This window comes from Protopterus annectens, chromosome 3.part1, assembly GCF_019279795.1.
Source record: "Protopterus annectens isolate FY-2018-M chromosome 3.part1, PAN1.0, whole genome shotgun sequence".
Lineage (NCBI taxonomy): Eukaryota > Metazoa > Chordata > Ceratodontiformes > Protopteridae > Protopterus > Protopterus annectens.
Genome location: NC_056732.1, coordinates 1905430806 through 1905451021, shown reverse-complemented (window position 1 = coordinate 1905451021; position 20216 = coordinate 1905430806). Strand labels below are relative to the sequence as shown.

The window sequence follows — 20216 nt, the reverse complement described above, 5'->3', positions numbered from 1 at the left end:
GTGGTGAGAGAGGACATGCAAGCAGTTGGTGTGAAAGAGCATGATGCAGAGGACAGGAAGAAATGGAAACAGGTGATCCGCTGTTGTGACCCCTAATGGGAACAGCCGAAAGATGATGCTCCTTTGTTAACTGGGTTAGTCCCAGTCAGCCAGTAGACACTTTTTATGGGAGATACAAGGTGGTATTCATACTACTAGAGGAAATTTGGCCAGGTCATCAGGAAATTTCCCTTGCTCATCATTGTTGTGATTGGGACCCATTTTGCAGGAGTACTTTCTGTTTCTGTTCCAGGTACAGAGGTGGCCTGGAGAAACAAGGAGGCTAATAGAGATAGAAGGAGATGAAGGAGAGGTGAGAGAAATTGAGGAGAAAGCACATATCAAGACCAGAGAATATGTGCAGGATTCTGAGGTGATATTTCAAAGAAATCTGTTTGATGGAGATAGGTCAGAAAATGGTGGCTGTATAATTACAACCCTCCAGTTGGGAGGGATACAGGATGTTGTACTTAAAAGAAATGGTGATGCAGAGTGAGACACAAAATGAAGGAGATGTTTCCTGGGTATGCAGAAACAATCCTGAAGAATATTGATGACATGGAAAAGAAAACCTATACAGAGAAAGTAAAAGAAGGCAGAAGGGAAGTAGCAGAAAAGAAGTCAGAAGAAAATAAAAAAATGGAATTATGTGGTAAGGATGCAAATTAAAGAAGACAAGAAATGGAGAGTTGTGAAGCATGGACAAATTAATAGCTCCTTTTGGGTGTAAAAGCACTTGAGGTAGAGCATTTATTTTTATTGACAAAGCAACATTTTGTGACATTATATTTAAGATTGTTTTATCAATGAAAAAAGTAAGATTGTAACCTATGGAATCTTTATGTGATAAAAAAAATCTAACAGGGAATCAAAAAGAAAATTCATGCACAATTTTTATAGTGGTAGAAAGATAGACTTTGAAAGGACATTTGAAAACTTTATGTAAAGAAATACTGGACATTGCAAACATTTATGATTGGTGGCTGGGATTGTAATATTGCGTTAAAAAGAGAAAAAAATGTTCATATACCAAGCATGATAAATATGGAGGGGAATAGGGGTTACATAAATTACTGGGGACAACTCAAAACAAGATTTTTTTGTGGAAAAAAGGAAATTTGGTAAGTAACTGTGACTAAAGAAAATGTTATATTTGTGGGGAAATGGGACATGATGCAAAAATGTGAATTGAAATGTTATAAATGCAAAAAATGGACATTTATAGATGGATTGTAAAAATAAAAATAAGAGTAAAGAAAAAAAGAGAAGAAAGTGAACAAATAGAAGATAATTTAGAAGAAGTACAAGCAGAAGAAAAAATTACTGAGAAAAAATAATAAAGAGAACACAGAAGAAGGTTCTGAAATAAGTAATGAGGACATAAATTGGGAGGCAGTAAAAGAAAAAAAAGTATTCTCTTGGTAAAAGGGAAAGAAGACAGAAAAAGAAAATGTAAAGGGGATAAAAGGGCACTTTAAAGAGAAAAAAGGAAATGGATGAAAAAGAATCTATACAGCTGATGATTGGGTGTTGGTATAATGGTTATGGTATCTGACTCACAGACACAAAGTACAGTGCTTGATTCATACTTTTGTGAAGGAAATTTGCTAGACTTAAAACTGCCTATGAAGTATACTAGCCTAGTAATTAGCTATGAACTTATGAAGCATTGAATCTAAGGGAGAATAAAAAATAGAGTGTTTTCTGTAAATATGAATAGTATTAAGAATATAGTATGAATAATATGTATTTTGGAGTGGTGCATGCAATACATGTGACATGGATGTAATTATATTAGAAGACACAAGATTTTTAGCAAGTGAAGAAAGATTACAAACAGATAAACTATGGAGAGAAAGATAATCTAGAATTTGGAAATGAGAGATGTTCTGGAATAGCTATATTATATGAAAATACATTAAAGGGATTAGTTGTAACTTTAGCAAATATGGAAGGGTTAACAGTGTAGATGTAAAATGAAAATAACAAGTATAGACAATTATAACATTATATGCTTATACTAATTATAAATTAGATTTTAGACTAAGTAATGTTAAATATGAATATTATAATAACAGGAGACTTTAATTGTGATTTAAGAGGCAAGGGTAAAAAAAGGGAAATGATATAAGAAAAATGTTAGAAGTTATAAGATGTGGTAAGTTAAAACTTTGGGACAAAAAATCATTGACTTACAAAAGGTTATGTATAGAACTGAACCAGATTATTGTATGGCATCAGAAGGTTTAGTTATAGGTGAAGGGGAGGTAATTAAAACAGGATTTTCTGGTCATCTTGCAATATGGCTAGAGATAAAGGAAAGCAAAAAATACATAAAAATAGACAAAGGAATAAAAAGGATAAATGAGAAAGCATGGACTGAAGAAGGAAAGAGAACATTAATACTGTTATGGAAAGATCATATTACTATAAGAACATTTTATAAAAATTGGTCTGAATGGTGAATAATATTTAAGGAAAAATATAACAAAATTGTTTTACAGTGGCAGTATGTTGTGGGGAAAAGTAGAGAAAGAAAACTATAAAATAATGCGTAATGATGCATTGGAAGATATAGAACATAATGCAAAAGTACACTGACAAAAGAAAAAATAATTATATGAAAGAAATCAAGAAAAAATCAAGAATTGTTATATAAGCAAAGACATTTTTACAAGGAAAAGAAAAGTATTGAGTTACTTAAGCTGATTAGTAAAGGAATATTGTCGTTTAATGAGAGAAATAAAAAATGTGAAAGGAGAAATAGAAAGAACTTAGGAAAATATTTTGAATAGTGTAGTACAGTGTGTACAAGAAATGTTTACAGAAAAAAAAGGCAGTGAAAAAACATGGGAAGTAAAAGGTTAACAGAAAAAGAGAACAAAGAGTTGGAAAAGGACATTTCTTTAATTGGGTTAGATAAAGTCTTAGGACAAGTAAATATAGATTTGGCTGCAGGACCAGATGGAATAGTGTATGAAAGGTATAAAAAATTAAGTTTGTCAAAATAAGAATTTGAATATTTAAATGAAGATTTTATGTATAAAGAATTATGTAGTTGAATATTTAAATCTATATTGAAGAAGAAAGACAGAAGACAATTAAAAAATAGAGACTGGTTGTGTTGAATAATAATTATAAGATTGTTATGAAATAACACAAACGAGATGTGAAACTAAAATCAAAAATGTTATGGAAAATAGTATATATAATATAAAGGGTTGTCAAAAATTATTAATGATAGAGAAATTGTGGATAACATTATAAATAGAAAATAAATGAAAAATCATGATAGGAGACCTTAATAAGGCATTTGATATAACAGGACATGAAATAATATGTGTAATAATGGAACAAGTATAATATAAGTGAGAAAGTTAGGAAATTATATATGTCAGCATATAGTAGTAATAAACTAAACATACTTGTAAATGACTGGTTAAAGCAAGCGGTACATATGAAAAGGGATAGGAGAAACAGATCCACAAACCAAGAAAAACACACAAGGGTTCCGGCAGATAGCAGGTGAACCGAGCAAGACAACTTAAACCAAGAATAAAATATGAGCATTTAATGAAAAATCAATCACATAAGCACTTTCGTCTCTGTTCATTCAGAGACTTCATCAGACAAATGCAGGTGCATAACACAGTTGTTTAAGACATTTCAAAGCTCAACACACATCAACCGCTCAACCAATCATATAATACCAAACTCGAAGAACCAGTTAATCACGTAAATTATTTAAACAAACATCATCCCTTTTCCTAAGCACCCCAAATACATAAATACTAGTAAAAAGCTTCTCACTAACAACATACACCCTAAAAATATGAATTATTACTATACCAAAGATACAATAAAAATTACCCTAACTCTAATTTATAAACAACTACAATTATATTAATATATACATCTAATTACATAAAAACAAATTCAAATGACAAAGGACACACATCATTATCTCCCTAATGTATTTAGTTTTAAAAAACGAGATGGATAAAAGCTCATAAAAGTTTATTTTCTTTTCTTTCCAATAGCAATGGCCATGGGCAAACTCTTTCATCTAACTCCAGACCATCCAGTATAGTAAATTTAAATAAATGGCCAGGTCTTTCTGTACAGTGTTTAGCTAGAGCATTCATAGCTTTATTTATTTTAATATCGCTAAGATGTTCATACACTCTATTTTTAAATTTTATTTCAGTTTTTCCTATGTAGAAACAAGGACAATTTCAGCAAAGTGTGCAGTATTTAACTTAATCTCCATTCTATTTATCCTAAAACAATTCCCTTCCAAAATGTAGGGACAATAGGCACAGGCCCCACATTTTTTCATCACCCCTTGTTGTTGGCCACCCTCACTGGATTCTAAAATAACTTTCAAATTACTTCCCTTTTGCTATACAATGTTGGGACTATCACCTACCAGTTCCTAATGTCCTTATCACTTAACAGAATAGTCCAGTTCTTAAATAGAATAGCAGCAATCACCCAGCTCTCCCTACTGAAAGTGGCAATAATAGCACACTGAAAATGACCAGTATCTACCCTCATTGTATCATTTAAGAACACCTCACTCTGTACTGTAATATCTTCTGCACTAGCACCAGCACCACAGATAGACTGCAATCTATTCAACAAAGGGAGAAAAAAAAACACTTTCATGCTTGTTAACAACTTCAACCATAATTTCATTAACTAGGCTAATAGGATAACCTATTTTAATAAGCATCCCTCTCAAATCTTCACATTCATCCAAAAATGCCTCAAACATGCTCACCATTCAGGCTGCTGTAACAAATTGTCCCTTGACTACCATCCTCTTCGGTTTATAAGGGTGCACACTCTCATAGTGTAAGAAGCTATTAGAATAGTCTCCTTTCTATAAATTAGAGACAAAAAAAATATTGTGAGTGTCTTTAGTAAGTCATACATCCAAATATGCAATTTGTTTATTATTAAAGTTATGTGTGAAGTTAAGAAAGGAAGTAGTTTGTTTAATATATTCAAAAAAGGTATTAATCTCCCCTTCAGGCCCATTCCAAAAGATAAAAATATCATCCAAAAAGTGGATGTACATCTGGCAGTATTTGAAAAATGGGGAACAATATTTTTTCTCCCAATCTAGCATCACTGTATTTGCATAAAGTCCTCCACTTGCTGACCCCAGAGCCACCACTTCAGTCTGCAAAAATAGTTCCTTCTCAGGTAAAATAAAATTATTTGTTAAAACTATTGCGATTAAATTCTCATAGGTATTACTTAGGGTCTGTGGAATTCCTTTATCAAATAAATATTCACAAAACCATTCAATGCCCAAACTATGAGGTATGACCTTATATAAATCTTTAACATCAGTTGTGATGAAAATGCCTTGATCATAGTATTCCATAGAATTAATCCTCTTGAGAAAATCCCACTAATCATGACAAAGTTAAGGTTCATTCCCAGTAAGAATTTTCAAATTAACATCAAGGAATTTAGCCAGGGGGTATGTAATTGACCCCCTTGCATCCACAATCGGGTACATAGGTGACTGTAAAAGATCCTTATGGATCTTGGGAAATCCAAATATAATGAGGGTTCTCGGATGAACCATATTCAAAATGTTATATACATCGACTGAAATACTTTCTTCTATGAATACATTTTGTGAATACTCCCTCACTTTCGTATATGCCCCATTCAGTTCATTTAATGAAGATCTTACATATGCCCTACCCATTAGTAACTCTCTCATTTTGGTGTTGTAATCAGAAATATTCATGATTACAATACCCCCCATCCGGTTTCATAATTCTTATCTTTTTATTATTTCTTAACAGCCTCAGTTTCCTCAACTTTAAGGTTGTTAACATTCTTATAATTTTTCACATTGCGAATCTCAATTTCACACATCCTGTAAAATAATTGCAGAGATGGGTGAACTGGGGGGTTATATGTACTCAACACCCTAAGGGGGTCAGCCATAGGGTCCAAGCCCTGATACATGATATTAAAATTAAGCTTTCTAATGAAGTGTTTCAAATCAATCAACACGTCCCCTATGTTCAAACATTTATCCAGAACAAAAGTTAGACCTCTTGCAAAAAGGTCACATTCCACAACACCAATGGTTATGGCTGATTAACTGAACACTTTAAAGTCCCCTTCAGAGTTTAAAAGGATAGACAAAGATGGTAGATTATTGTCCAAGTCAAATGAAGACTCCTCACTTCTGACCATTATCTCAACCCCGAAATTTCCCCCTCACATTGCCTCTCGAATTGTTCATATGGCTCCCTTGAACCCTGTTTGAATACTGAGGTCCTTGAGCATAGTTCTCCCTGTGGTTGCACTCTCTCAAATGTTTGGATCATCTAAGGGGTTATATTCCTCCATGTCTAAAAAAAGCCTCTGATACATTAGCCGCATCCCCTTGAAGTTGTTGCTCACCCCAACCTTGGGACCTAGGGGGCTCAGGGTAAGCAATATTCTGGCCATACTCAGTCTTGTCTCTTTCAATTTTCTTTGATTTCCTGCTTTTAATATTCAACACTTGCTGTTCAATACTCTTAAACACATGGACATAATCAAACTTATTCACTTCGTGCAATGGGTTACTGGTAATTAACAAATCCAACTCCGTTGCCTCCTGACTAAGATAGTCTATTAACTTGTCATTATGCTTACTGACAAGTTCCATGTATTCAAAACCATGTTGATGGAACATCAGTAAAAGTTCTTTATGGAAACAAAGAGTTAGCAATTAGACCCGTAGGAAACCACCAAAGGCGAAGACCCTTTGGCACAATTTTTAACGTTAGACAGTCTCTAAAATATACATTATCAAGTTGTAAATTTTTAATTTTTAGTAATAAATGGTCAAACTTTGCTAAATTGTCATGATAATTGGCTTCCCTTGCTCTTTTTTCCGTAGAGAAGCTCACATTGGAAAAAAGTCACTCATTAAAAATCGGGCCATCCATTTCAGTTCTAACAATAGAAGATAAATTATTAAAATGTGCCCCTGGATCATTCGAAGCATTATTCAAAGTAGGCAAACAGTCCAAACTATGTTGTAAATTATATCCTTGTCCAGAAGCGAATGCACTATGCATGCCATTGTTTTCATTCACTTCCCTATTTCGACTCACTTCCTTGGTTGATGCAACAGTTTCCGGTTGAGTTTGAGGTGTATGAAAAAAGTGGCATAAGACAGGGATGTCCAGTGATTTGTATACTCTTTGCATTAGGTATGAATGTGATAGTATGTGAAATAAAAAATGAAGGAGATGGGGTCTATAACACCTTTAGGGTTAAGAATTTCAGTTTTCTTAGCATAAACAAGTAATATTATATTAACTGCAAAAAACAAAATTTGAATAAATAATTGCACAAATGAGTGTATAGAGGTGATAGGGATGGCTTTAAATAAAAAGAAAAATAAAGGTTTAGGTGATGTAAATATGGGAGCATATACTTTACAATGAATTAAATTTCTGTGTTAGATATAAAATTTGGGTTAAAGATGTAAGTGGAATTCAATGGGAAAAAACAATAGAAGAAATAAGTTTTCATTCAGAAAAAAAGGGTTATTTGATAAATTCAGTATTGGTGGGAAAAATAACATACTTAGCAACTGTATTTATGTTGCCAACCATATTTGAAAAATAATTTATTGCAGATATTTTTTTCATTTATAATGGCTTCTAGATTAAATCCAGTAAAAAGAGTAGTTTTATATGTAACTAAAGAGGAAGGAGGTTTAGGATTAATTAACCCTGTGGTATATGCTGCTCAAATGTGTACAAAGTGTTAAAGTGGATAAATAAAAAAGATGAGAGATTAGTAGTAAAAATGTATAAAGAGAAATGTGATACATTTGGGGGTTTGGTTAAAAAGAGAAAAACAGTGTATAAATGAAGAAATAAAATGTAACCAAGAAAAAATATTTTTGTGTAAAATAAAAATTGATTATATAGAAAAAGAAAAGTATGGTATAAAAATGTAATGGTAAAACATTATTATGTAAGTTCATTGGAAGATCTAACAGGTGAAAAAATGAAAAGTATAAAAATAAGATGCAAGTGGTGTAATCAGCACATAGAATGTCAAGATTTTTTGTGGAGACCGGTAATAGACAAATTACCAGTAAAAAGAAGTATGCCGTATACAAGGAAAAGTGATAGAATATGTTTACATTACCAAAAAAAGAAACTATGGAACATGTATTTTTAAAATGTAAAAGAGTAAAAAAAGTTATGGGGAAAACCATATAAAGAAGATTTTTTGAAAGAGATAAAATAAGTCGATAAAGTAGGGTCTATATCATTTCATTGAAAACTCATTTTGTTGAAGCTTAATTCATTGATACATATTCACTGAAAGCTCCCGTCACTGAAAACCCATTTCACCGAAACTCATTTCATTGAAAGGAATATATGGCCTTTTTCCCACTGTTGTGCAATCCTGGAGTTAGCATATAAAGTAAGGGGGGGCACAGCCTTCCACATTGGGGGGTGTTGGGGGTGAAGCCCCCTACAATAAGTGGCTATATGCTGTCTTCTGGAAGAATTTGTTCATTACACTTGTAAGTATCCATCTATATGCTTTAAAAAAATTAAAATATGTGGGGGGGCTATGCCCCCAACACCCCCAATGTTGTGGGGGGCTGTGCCCCCCACACACCCCTTACTTTATATACTAACTCCAGTATTGCACAACAGTGGGGAAAAGGCCATATCTTCCTGATAGGTTCTTCCTTCAAAAATATATTTTGTAGGTTGATTACACCATCAAGCACATTTTGGTAATCTATGACTTTTATGGGAATTTTGATCTCTCTGTCTCTACAGATGTAATGCTGCTGTATATTATACCATTTTATTGATTTAGTTACAAAGCCAATATGTGTTTAAGTTTGCTGGATATTGCATTTTCATTTTTTACTGTGGTGAGTCCAACAATGATCGATAAGGATCAGTGTTCTGTGCCAGTAAGTAAGTCAGTAATAAACAAAAAACAACAAACAAACAAATAAATATATAAATAAGCTTAACCTGAGCAGTTTGATGCAAGATATCTTTGAGCTGCTCTGTGAATTTTCTAAATCCAGCCCATTATCTTGTAACACTCAGTATCTACATACTTCAGAACATGTTGTGTGAGCCATCACTTCTAATAGAAGATAACACAATATCTTTCTACTTCTTTCAGCTGCACCCATTAGTGGTCAACATAGCGATTCATCTGTTTCCATTTCTTCCTGTCCTCTGCATCTTGCTCTGTCACACCAACTACTGCATGTCCTCTCTCACCATATCCATAAACCTTATCTTAGGCCTTCCTCTTTTCCTCTTACCTGGCAGCTCCATCCTTAACATCCTTCTCCCAGTATACCCAGCATCACTCCTCAGCACATGTCCAAAGCGATGCGATCTTACCTCTGTGGCTTTGTCTCCAAACTGTCCAACCTGACCTCAGCTGACCCTCTAATATACTGATTCATAATCCTATCCATCCTTGTCACACCCATTGCAAATCTTAACTACTTCAACTCTGCCACCTCCAGCTCTGACTCCTATCTTTTCGTCAGTGCCACCATCTCCAACCTATATAACATAGCTGGTCTCAGTACCATCTTGTAGACATTCCCTTTCACGCTTCCTGATTCTTGTTTGTCAGAAATTACTCCTGACACTCTTTTCCACTCACTCCACCCTGCCTGCACTCTCTTCTTTGCCTCTCTTCCACACTGACCATTGCTCTGAACTGTTGATCCCAAGTATTTAAACTCATCCATGTTTGCCACCTCCACTCCCTGCATCCTCCGTCTTCCGTCTCATTCACACACATATATTCATATATAAAAGATGCCACAATATATTTTTCTTAAATTGAACAATGTCTGCTGCTAGGAATTGGTTATCGTCCTTTTGGTGTGTTTAATAGAGCAAAAATGTATTATAAACTGCGGTATGTTGATTTGCTCAGCTTTAATAAATGTCTTATACGTTTCTTCTTTTTTAGAAGAAAACTTCGTTACGAAATGCTACTAATCCTGAAACGAAAGAAGAAGCTACACAGGTATCCAGGATGTAATGGATATTTTATTTTGATTTTGTGTGATGCTTTTACAGACTATTTCCCAAGTGAATCTCATTGCTCTATTACAAGCTTATTTATTCAGTAGTTTACCGATGTGTTTAAAGAAACTCACTGTTTGGCCTCTTGCCTTGGTATCTTTAATGCCCACATCACTTCTGCCTTAACAGAAACTCTTATAAAAATCCTAGTTGTCAGAACTCACACATTGTTCATTTTAGGTTGACGTACACAAACTTTGACAGTCTTGGTCCCAAACATGCTTAGCCAGCAGAAGTATATTTACTACCAGAAATATTCCCTCATATATATAGCTGTGCACCTCAAAAGTTACAAAAGTAGCAAGTACTCATAACGTAGCATTACTTGTTACTGTGTAGCAATTAACATGAACATTTATTCTGATTTTATGCGGCTCTATATCTTTTTTACTCATTAGTCAATTCATTTGAGAATATCTGCATTATAAAGTGAACAATAAAAAGTGCAATAAAGAAGTGTTGCTTTTGGTCCAATCAGATCTTAGCAAATTACCATATTCTTTTAAATTTGCACATATTGTCCTGCCGCTGTAGTTATTAACATCTGGCATAATCTAAAAGTATACATCACAATGTAGTCTTCTTTTTTCTCTATGCATTATCCATTTATGTCTAGGCAATTCCCATCTCTCCTTGGTGTGCCCCCCTTTCCTTACTATCCCACTCGTCTTTCTTTACTGCTCTCTTCCTTACTGCTCCCTGCTATTCACCCCATACTATTATCCCAAGTACTTTTGTATCCCATTTCCCCAGTTCTTTTTATGTAAAGTACATGGGACATACTTCAATGGTGCCCTCTCTTTCTTTAATCGCCTCTGTTAGTTGCTTAACATATTCTGTTGTTGGCATTTGATTCATTTTACATTTCCTAGACTTACACCTCTTAGACATATACAAACCCAATAAAAATATTGGCAAATTTTTATACAGCCACTCTGTCGCCAATGCCTGTAACAAACTTCCTCTTTCTCTAAGAACAAACGGCAACTTTCTTAACTTCAAAAAAACTAATAAAGGACTTATTTGCTTACTCCTGATCCTGTTCTTGTCCCACTCTCACCTAAACTACTCCCTGTCCTCTTCCCCTTTCCTTCTCAGCTCTCACACTTTACCACAGCGAATCATTTAAGGTCTTTATGATATTCTACCAACCTTAAATTTCTCTTTGATGGTAATTGTTCGAAAGAATTTAACTTTTATATCATACTTAATAAGTACCATGTCTGTTTTTTTCAATAAATTTTATTGATTTTTGAGAAGAAAAAACATATATATATATATATATATATATATATATATATGGGTTCCCTTCACATGGTTGACTTTTCATAAAGTCGACTTTCATATGGACGAGATCATATGATCGACTTTTGAAAAGCCGACCATGGGGAACTGCTATCTCCGCACAATGCAGAATGGGAAAATTTCCCACTTCCGCACTGTAGTGCAATCTCGAAGTTGGTATATTAAAGTTATGGGGGGTGGAGCCCCCCATGGGGGGGGTGCAAGGGGTGGAGCCCCCCACTAACAGTTTAAGGTAAGTGTTTGTTGTGTTTTTATGTTTATTTTACATGGTCGGCATTCTGAAAGTCGATCATATGGTCTCAGTCATATGAAAGTCGACTTTCTGAAATGTTGACCATGTAAAATAGACCCATATATATATATATATATATATATATATATATGTATATATATATATATATATATATATATATATATATATACATATTTTTTTTTACAGATACATTGGCATATGGATACATTTAGGAAGAAGAAAGAAAACAGAATTACATAATTGCACTACAATTGCGCATAAAAACAGTTTAAGGACTTTTAAATTAATATATAAATATGGCTGTTTAAACCCACAATATAACTCTTGTAATCTAACATGTTCATTGTGTCCAATCCACTTACTGCATGGCTTTGGAATGTGGAAGGAAACTGCAGCTCCCGGAAAATCCTAGTTTTTGTATTTGTTTATCTGTGGAGCTTTCTCCTCGGGCCTCCTCTGTAAAAGGGCTCTGCAGCCCAGTCAGACTACCACGGTTAACAAATGTCAAATAAAAATAGAATAAATAAAATAGTTATTACTTGTTGTTAAATTAAACTTCTTTAACCATCCTAGACAAAACATTGTCTCTCTTATTTGCCTGTCTGCTCCTGTTATTATCTGTATTAATTTCCTATACCCCCTTTTTTATTTATTTTATAAAAGTGCAGAAAATGTGGTTCCAATCCCCCTGCTGGTGTCATTCACACCTCCACCATGTTTTGTCTACCCTTGGGTACATCTTATGTGTACTTTTCGGAGAGCAAATTTAGATCTGAAGTAGTTAACTTCATGTGTCTATCAACCTGTGGGTATCGGATCCATATCGGATCCGAGCCGGGAGCTTCAAACAGCTAAGATCCGAGCTCCAAGCTCCTCCCCCTTACCCATAATCCCTTGCTAACCCTTCCTGACCTCAGATCTCGTTTGCCGTGGTTCAGTCAGCAGTTCTGAACGAGTTCCAGGCGTGAGAGTAGATCATGTTTTGTGAGAAAAATCATTTTAATTTTATTATTAGCAGTAAATTTTGGTGTGTGTGTTGCTCCTTAGTCAGTCTCTGTTGTTAACGTTTTTTGTAGTTGAAGTTAGTTAATTTAGTTAGTTTACCTCCCCCGTGTGTGTGAAGGTGTGTTTGTGTTGGGCCTAGTGTTAATTTTCCGGTGTTCGGAGCCTTCGGAGCCGGGTAGCATTGGAGCCGGGGGAGTGTCGGCGACGATAGTACCTCGTACTTCAGCGCCGATGGCACCCTCGAGTTTGTCAGGTCCTTTTTCGGATCCGAGCTCTCGGAGCCGAGAGCTGAGCTTCAGATCCGGAGGTGTCAGTGTGTCTTCGGCTCTGTCTCGGTCGGAGCATACTGGCCCTTTGGATCCGATTGCTTCGGTGCCGGCTCCGATCCACACATCGGATTGGTGGGGACTGCTCTTGGATCCCAGAGAGAGCAGTTCTCCTTCCGCGTTCGATGTTGTGGGGAGGGTACTATCGAGGGATTTGAGGCCCCAGGCTCCTGCTACGGTTCCACCCTGCACTCTCTCTCAGACGGGCCTACCTTCCATCACCCGGCCCCAGGGATAGCCTGCACCTACTTCCCAGATAGTTCCTGTGGAGGAACAGGATGTGGTTGGTGAGGCTTCTTCAGACAGCCCCCCCCCCCGAGGAGATGCCTCACAAACGTAAGTGCAAGAGGAGGCACTTGGACTCACCTGAGTCCTTGACAACAGACACAGACTTGGAGGAAGGGGAAGGTTCCCCAAGGTCACCTCCCGAAGACGTCTCCTTCGGAGACCTCATGGAAATGCTTCGAATTAGAGGGGGGTGGTCTGCCCAAAAACCTTCCTCTGATGAGTCTGTGTTTCTGGAGGCATTTGACGCAGGCCCATCTACCTCTAGGATGTCCCCTCCCGCCGATCCCCTAGTAGACCTGATTACTACCAGGGCATGGAAGGAGCCGGACACTGTGGAGCCCATTCCGAAGAGACCTGATAAAATTCTCAGCCCCCCTTCTGATAGGATGTGTTGGAGCAAGGGTGCTCCTGTAGATGCCATGTTGGTGGCGGCCACCACAAGAAAGGAACTGGCCCAGGAGAGTTCCTCGATCCATCCTCCAGACAAGGAGTCTCGGATGATGGACCGCTTGGGGAAGCAGATGTTTGCTTCAGCCACCTTCTCTGTAAGGTCACTGAATTATATGGCACATGTGATACGACTCAAGTGGGATCTCATCAAAGAATACGCCGGGTCGCCCCCAGAGTCCATGTCGGCCGAGGGTAAGAAAGTATTCTCAGCCCGAATGGCCACTCTCAAATCCATTTCCAACACCTCTATATGGCTCCTTTCCCTTGCCATGGAAGGGGCCGCTAGAACTAGCGGAGCGGGCCTTGTCTTACGACGATTTTGCGGAACACTTCAAGGTGTCCTTCGCTAATGCCCCGTTTGACAATTCTTTGCTATTTGGCGAGACCGTATGTGACACACTGGTCCAGAGCGAGAAAGACGGGAAGACGTTGTCTGCCGTCGGAGTCTGCTTCTCTGCTCCCCAGAGGTCCTTCTCTAGGAACCAAAAGGGACAGAAGAAGATGTGGTTCCGGAAGTCTCAACAGCCCCATTTCGCTCCGGACCCCTCGTTCTTCAGAGGCAGAGGAGGACAGGGTGGACGCTGGCCCAGAGGCAGAGGGGGACCGAAGAATTTCGGGTCGAGAGAACCCTTTTCTGATTGGCCCGCGCAGCAACCCTGAGGGGTTACCTGACTGCTCCACTCTGGAGGCAGTCGGGGGGTGTTTCTCGAGGCACCTAGCAGTTTGGGAGTCCATTACAACAGATCGCTGGGTGCTTCGGATCATATCCAGAGGTTACAAGATTCCCTTTGTCAGTCTTCCTCCCAAACCCTGGAGCCTCCCCGATGTTCCACCCAATCAAAGGGAGGCAGCAGCCTCAGAAATACTACAGCTGCTAGAAAAAAGTGCAATCCAGCACTTCCCCCCAGACCAGTCCCGATCAGGCTTCTACTACAGGTTCTTCTTGGTGCTAAAAAAGACGGGGGACTAAAGACCAATCCTCGACCTATCCTTTCTAAACCTGTCAGTGGCCAAAGAGAAGTTCCAGATGGTCACCATTCAATCCATTCTCCCACTCCTGAAGGAGAATGACTGGATGTGCTCAATAGACCTCAAGGATGCGTACCACCACATTCTGATGGACAGGCGATCCAGAAGGTTTCTCCACTTCCGGCTAGGAGCCAGCCACTACCAGTTCAGAGTCCTTCCCTTTGGTCTCACCACAGCCCCCAGGGTGTTCACCAAAGTATTGGCAGTGTTAGCGGCCCACCTGAGGCTCCAGGGAATACAGGTCTTTCCGTACCTGGACAACCCCCCAATAGGCATCTACTGTGTTCAGCCAGAGATCATTTCCTCCACTTGGCCTCCCGACTGGGAATTACAATCAATATCAAAAATCTTCTCTTCAACCTACCCAGGTCTTGGACTTCATTGGAGCCAGATTAAACACAAACCTTTTGCAAGTCTTCTTAACCCCAGACCGGCTTCGAACACTAAAGCTCCACATGCTAGCCCTTCTACACTCCCCGGCTCCTCCAGCAGAATTGGTCCTGAGGGCTCTGGGCTACATGGCGGCAACAATCAACCTGATACCCTTAGCGCGCTTGAACATGAGGGTACTACAATGGACCTTGCAGGTTGAGTGGTCCATCCTGAAACACCCACTGAGCTCACCCATCCCCCTCAACAGGGTTTGCAAGAAAGCACTATTATGGTGGCTCCAGTCCCCGGACCTCCAAAAAGGGCGCCCCTTCTCTATGTCCCCTCCCCTAACCATGGTGACCAAGGACACTTCTCACCTTGGATGGGGAGGGGTACTGTATGGGCAGAACCGTCCAAGGCACGTGGACCCATTCAGAGACCTTGTTGCACATCAGTGTCCTAGAGATGAGAGCGGTGCTTTTGGCATTGCAAGCACTCCAAGCCCTTCTTCCCTTGGGGACAATTGCAAATCAGACAGACAACATATCAGTAGTCTGGTATATCAACAAGCAAGGAGGAACCAGATCCTACCCACTTTGTCGAGAGGCCATGAGAGTTTGGGAATGGGCGATCTCCACCAACTGCTTTCTCATAGCGACACACCTTCCGGGCCGGTGGAACATCTTGGCAGACAGGTTGAGTCGAACCATCCTTTCACCATACGAGTGGTCCCTGAACCCGAGAGTGGCGAAGCAAATTTTCCTGAGATGGGGTCAACCTTGCTGCGATCTCTTCGCGTCTCCTTCGAACGCAAAGTGCAGCGACTACTTCGCTGTAATTCCCCCACCAGGGGAATCCCCCAGAGACACTCTGGTGCATGTTTGGCCATCTGGTCTACTTTATGCTTATCCACCTCTTCCCCTAATGTTAAAATTCTTGCAGAAAGCCCGTCGGTTGGGGAGCAGAGTGATCCTCATAGCCCTATTCAGGCCTTGTCAAGCGTGGTTCCCTTGTCTATGGTCTCACAGGTTCTAGATCCCACTCCGGATCTGATCTCTCACCCACTAGGATTAACAACCCCGAACCTGGACAACCTCAAGCTCACAGCTTGGTTGATACAGTTCCACTGATTGCTAGGACTCCCGGTATCTTTTCCTCTGTTAAGGCTATTCTAGTAGCCGCTCACAAGCCTTCCACGAGAAAGGTTTATAATAGCAAATGGCAACATTTTTCAATTTGGGTGGAGCACAGAAACTTAGATCCCATTACAGCCCCGTTACCAGCAGTGCTAGAATTCTTATCAATCTTATTCGACCAGGGTGCTAGCTCCTCTACGGTCAAAGTCCAGTTAGCTGCAATTTCCCACTATCATGTGGGCAGTGATCTCAGCCCCTTGGCCTCTTCCAAGCTATATAAGACTTTCTTAAAAGGCACTTTCCTCTTGAGACCTGTGAAAGATCCAGTTCCTCCATGGGATTTAACTCTTGTTCTCCAGTCTCTGACAGCTCCCCCATTTGAGCCTGCAGCCTCGGTGGATCTAAAATACTTATCTTGGAAGATGGCTTTTCTTATTGCCATCACTTCAGCCAGAAGGGTTTCAGAGCTTCAAGCCCTTTGCGCCAAACCACCATACTTGGTTTTCCATAAAGATAGAGTTTCCCTCAGGACCAATCCCTCCTTTTTGCCCAAGGTTGCATCGGAGCCCAATATCAATCAATCTATTAATTTACCGGTATTCTTCCCAAATTATCAGAACAAGGGTGAATACAAGTTACATTCTCTGGACATACACAGGCAATTGAGGTTTTACCTGCACAGGACCGCTGATCACAGGAAATCTGACCAACTCTTTGTATCCTTTGCAAAACCTTCTTTGGGAAAACCATTATCAAAAGTTACATTGTCCAGATGGATTTCTCAATGTATACTTCTTGCATATAAAAGTTCTGGTCGACCTGAACCTGAAGGAGTCCACGCCCATGCTACTCGATCAATTTCTACCTCTGCTGCTTTTTGGTCCAGAGTATACTTGGATGACATTTGTTCAGCAGCCACTTGGGCTTCATCTCATACGTTCATTAACCATTACAAGTTGGACATAATTTCCAGAGGGAGAGCATCCTTCAGCTCTGCAGTGCTCCGGAGTATCCTTCCATGAGGACCTCCCAAGGGTTGGGTAGCTGGGGACTCTGTCCCACAGGTTGATGGACAAATGAAGTTAACTACTTCAGATAAAGAAGTTATGTACTCACCATACTGTTCCATCTGAGTAAGTAAATTTCATTTGTCAGCAACCAACCCTCCCTCCATCCCCCTAACCTATAGTGCGTACTGGAAGGATTCCTTGCCCTTTGTTTTCAGATAACTCTAGGTTAGGATTTGCAGGTGATCCTTTGTGTTGTAATACTCTATGTTACTAAGCAAACTCGATCTGAGGTCAGGAAGGGTTAGCAAGGGGTTATGGGTAAGGGGGAGGGGCTTGGAGCTCGGATCTTAGCTGTTTGAAGCTGCCGGCTTGGATCCGATATGGATCCGATACTCACAGGTTGCTGACAAATTAAGTTTACCTACTTAGATGGAACGTTATGGTGAGTACATAACTTCTTTTTATGAAGATATTGCCATCCAAATAGCCTGAGTTTCCTAGACCTAGTCGCTCTTCTTGAGGTCCTACAGACTTATTCCAATGTTTGCTTTGAAATCTGCTTCCCATTTTTCCCTACCAGTACTGTTCCAAATTTAATATCCCGCACATTCTTTAATAAGGCCCTACACCATCTGCTCACTGTTCTTCTGTTTGTCCCTTCCCTTCCTCTAGCCTTAAATAATAGGTATATCAGTTCTGGTCTAGTTTATTTTCCTCTCTTCTTTATCATATTTTTCCATGGTATTATAGATCCCTCTATATTTTAGTATTTCTTCCCCCTGTATATTCAGCCATTCATATATGTTTCCCATTTCTTCCTTTCCCTTCCTCCCTGTGGTTTATCCCAAACGTATACTGTCAGCCTTCTTTCCTACCATTTCTTTACTACTCTTACATTGATATTATGTAGTGGTTTAACTGATTCTATGGGTCACACCTCAGATTTCCACTTCTGATACCCCTTTTCTTTGAACACCCTCAGCAGGCACTCATAGACCTCACTTAACTGGGATATCTCTTTGTTTTTTCACTGCCTGCAACCAGACATTTAGTCTCAATTCTTCAGTTACCCAGGCATTTACTTTTATTCTCACTATAGACCCCATTCATGTGTGGTCTGTAGTACTTTTATAAACTCCCTCTGGAAACCCCTTCCTACACATTATTGTCTACAAGTATTTGCAATGCACAATGTTAAACAGTTTTTCAGCATTAAGTCCTATCATCACCAAACTTTTGTTTTCTTTTTCTGCTTCCGTGTATTAAATATGTTTTAGAATATTGTCATATGTCTGCCTTCCCTTGACACATCTTCATTGAGCAGCCCCTATCAGGTTTGGAAGTATATCTGTATGCCTTTTTGCTAACACTGCTGTGAACACCTTATAATCATGAGTCAAAATTGAAATGGGATGATAAAAACCAAGGCTACTCAGATTGTTACCTTCCTTTGGAATTACTGTAATTACAACCCCTTTCAACATTTCAGTATTGTCTTCTGTTCTAAAATATTATTAAACATCTAGTTCCATTTTGATATCACATTTTCTTTTATGTCTTTTCCAAAACTGTACAGGGAAACCACCACACCATGGAATTTTACCAGTGGTTTAATGTGGATTTTAACCTTTCTTTTTGGTTTATGGTGCTCTATAAAACTTTTTATCTAACTTGATTATCCAGAACTAGAAATGCATGATATATTGTCTTAGTTTACTCTTTTTAATAGGCTATAATAGGTAAAAGAAGGCTGTGGTAAAAAAAGTTAGAGGATATAGTTTGTAGGATTAACAGACAAAATTTTTATTCATGTGATAAAGACTTCCCCACATCCAAGTTAGACAGCTGTCTCTCTTTCCCATTTCTATGCCATATGGCATATTGATCAATGAGCACCCTTCAGCACTTGTTGTTTCTATAGCAGTTATGGGTTTTATGGGCTCATTTTGCTAGCCCAAGGGCCAGTCATCCTCAGAGGGTGCACCACACATTCATGCACATATACACTCACACCAAGGACCAATTTTAGAGTGTCCAATCCACCTACTGCATACATTTGGAATGTAGAAGAAAAACGCAACCTGGAGAAATCCCACACCAATACAGGGAGGGCATGCAGACGTTGCACAGAAGGCACCAAACTGAGAACTGAACCAGAGAACCTCTTGTGAGGTGACGACACTAAACGATACACAACCCTGCAGCCCCTGAAAAGGTTGCACCTTGCTTAAATAATTGTTTCTGAGGTTGCAAAACCTGATGGTAAAATGTGACAATCTACCCACTGCCAGTTAAGTATCATGGCTGATTTGAAGGGATTTCACATAATCAATTCCACAGCAGACTATAGTGTGTCAAGGAATGCATGGGATGTGTAGAAAAGCTGAAATGTGTTATACATGTACAAGAACATACCCAGCCGTCTTAAGGTGGTGGAATGTGGGTATGAAGTAATGCGTAACAATTTAATTCTGAGCTTTCACTGTTCTCAGTATGTTTCAAACTTATTTTTATATTGTTTCTATATATAAAACTATACACATGCTAATTTCCCTTACAAAACTGCTTTATTTGATTTAGTAGGTTGTTACTCACTTTCACAGTATATTTTCTTCTTCACAACAATGTAGAACAAACAGGTTAGGACCACCACGATATAAAACAGATATTTATTTCATATAATTCATATAATATCTTCACAACAATGTGAGTTTTGTTAGGTTATTGTAAAAACATACTGTGCCTTGAGAAAAGGAAACATTATCAGCTCCGTGTACTCTTCACTCATTAGGCCAATAATTGAGTACAGCCCCTTTTTGGTATGTACCTTCCAAAGCAACTGCAGCAACTGGAGAGCTCACAAAAGTTCCTCA

General features: G+C 38.6%; 1 protein-coding gene across 1 annotated transcript in view; it reads left to right on the top strand.

The window, feature by feature from the left end:
• LOC122798818 overlaps positions 1-20216 on the top strand; it is a 638969-nt gene that overhangs the window by 98026 nt on the left and 520727 nt on the right. Inside the window, exon 2 of the mRNA XM_044067941.1 lies at positions 10054-10110. The gene's annotated coding sequence lies outside the window, so the exon portion shown is untranslated. The remainder of the gene's footprint in view (positions 1-10053; positions 10111-20216) is intronic.